Genomic DNA, 2,500 nt, shown 5'->3' with positions numbered 1-2,500 from the left:
TGTTACACAAATACTCAGACCATATCATGTCATCATTCAAAGGCAACAGCGACAGTATATCTAACGTTACATACAGAACATCTGAGCTACTCTTGGTAAAAAAATCGTTCAAACAAAAACACTGCTCTTGTCCTTGGGCCACATCTCTTCCACTCTTACACCTGTTAAGGAGCTGTCTTAATTCGTGGGACTAGTATATCTGTTTACACCTAAAAGGATTATCTGCTTCTCCTAATATGGGAATCCTACTGTCGGGTACTGAGACTTGTGAATTCATTTTGTTTACGGAAACACGACGTTTGTTACCAAACCAAGACTGAAAACATCCATTTTCGCGTTCTAAGAGAAACAATCAACAGCATGTAAAGATAAAAGCTCATGTGATTCCGCCCCGCATCCAGCCCTCGCTGCACGGCACACCTGGACGCCGATCGCAGCCATGACTCTACCATGCTTCCCCTCTTCCATTTCGCACCGTCAGCAGTTTTCCCCGCACAGGCATTGCCCGCCCTACCTCCGCCCGCATGGAAACCTCAGCATAACAGCAAGGGGAGACGTCAGCAACATCCCTGTCGCCCCAGGCAACACCGGTGATGGTGATGCTCTTGCACTGGGCTAGGCTTGGGACAAATGCACAATTGGGACGACCGTGTGATTCCATTTCTTTTCTCTTTTTGCTCTCTACGTCATACAGGTGTCTCGCATGTATATATTATGATGACCTGTGTGGTTCGCGTCCGCCCTGGTGGTCATGGGAAACAAAAGCCCAACTACAACTACTGACTCGCTGACCACAAGAATTCCACTCATTTCCTTGCCTCGCGCTTTGTTCTTTTGCTTTCGCGTCTTCCTCATTGTCTGACCGTCAGTCTGCTTTAACCTCTGTCTGTCTAAGGGCACGGAATACAGGACGCTGGGCGGAGCAGTCGGGCCCGCTGTCATGCCCAGTGCCGACGCAATGAACACGGGCGGTCCGGCACACACGGTTCTGCCTCCGGGAGGCTCCGCGCGGCAAAAACCTCAGACTGTAAATCGTGCGTTTTAAATTTTCAGCCAAGGATGAAGTTACCAATAATCACATACCGCTACCGGAGGACACGCCGTCGATTGCATGTTGAAGGGCGCGCGCGGTCTACTCATGTCCTGCAATATTACTTGCAACATTACTAGCGATAGCGGGAGTTCCGAGAAAACAGGGCGGGCACGCTGGACGGCGGAGCCAAAGGGAGGGTCAGCGGGGAGATCAGTTTGGGAATGTAGGGTGCGGGGCGGCGAGCGAGGGCGTGATGGGAGAGAGGGCTAGGTGATAAAAAGGAGGATAGGGAGAGGAAGCACAGGGGCTGGGAGAGGAGGCTGGGCGGGGAGGATCACAGAGCGGGGAGAGGGAGAGATTGAGCTCGGAGCTGCAAGGTGGGTGGTGAGAGGCCAGCGCTTACCTGCAGCCAGACTCACTCGCTCAATGTGAAAACAAATCTACTACCACGAGATTGCAGTATGAATACAAGCGAACTTTCCGAAAGAGAGAGAGAGAGAGAGAGAGAGAGAGAGAGAGAGAGAGAGAGAGAGAAGAGAGAGAGAGAGGAGAGAGAGAGACGAGAGAGTAGAGAGAGAGAGAGAGAGAGAGAGAGAGAGAGGAGAGAGAGAGAGAGGAGAGAGAGAGAGAGACGAGGAGAGGAGATGAGAAGAGAGAGAGAGAGAGGAGGAGAGAGCAGAGAGGAGAGAGAGAGAGAGAGAAGAAGGTGAGAGAGAGAGAGAGAGAGAGAGAGAGAGAGAGAGAGAGAGAGAGAGAGAGAGAGAGAGAGATTGATCGAAATTAAAATAAAACTCTGTAACAGTGAAATTAGCTAAACGAACCTCTGACTGCTCAGGGCTGAATTTACCTCAGACATTACATTTGAAAATTCATTTACCTATTCAAGGAATGTAGCAGTTAACCTTTATACCACATAAGGAGACGAAAAAACGAGAAAATCTATCTGCCAACATAATAAAGGTTATAAAATAAGTTTTAAGTATTCATACTTACCATGGGGATTGATTCACTATTACTTTTTTTTTAAAGAAACGTATCATTTCTTTCTCTCTCTCTCTCTCTCTCTCTTTTCTCTTCTTTTCTTGCACAATCTGTTGAAACCACAAATTGCCTCTTTTGTTCTTTCTTGTTCGCGGGAAATAAGGAAATCCCAAAAGAAGTCTGGAGGATCCGAGAAAAAAGTCCACACTTTATGTGACGATCTAAATCTAGCGTTGTTGGCGACACGTTTGAATGCGCACTTAAAACCGGGTTGTGTAACTGAGTAAAGTTTCCTTATTTACGCTACAGTCGGACAGTGTTAGCTTAAAGGTAACTCAGCATTTTCCTATGTATTATTTTAAATTTCATGTTGTCCTACAAACAAATAAGTTACAAGGTAAGAATGTGAAACGACTTTAAAATACACCCGTTTACAAACCAAGTCAGCAGTAATCGTGGTCTTACACTCATTCACAAAATTCATAT

Source organism: Penaeus monodon, chromosome 10 (genome assembly GCF_015228065.2).
Source record: "Penaeus monodon isolate SGIC_2016 chromosome 10, NSTDA_Pmon_1, whole genome shotgun sequence".
Taxonomy (NCBI): Eukaryota; Metazoa; Arthropoda; class Malacostraca; order Decapoda; family Penaeidae; genus Penaeus; species Penaeus monodon.
The sequence above is the reverse complement of the archived record's forward strand: the minus strand, read 5'-3'. Positions refer to the sequence as shown.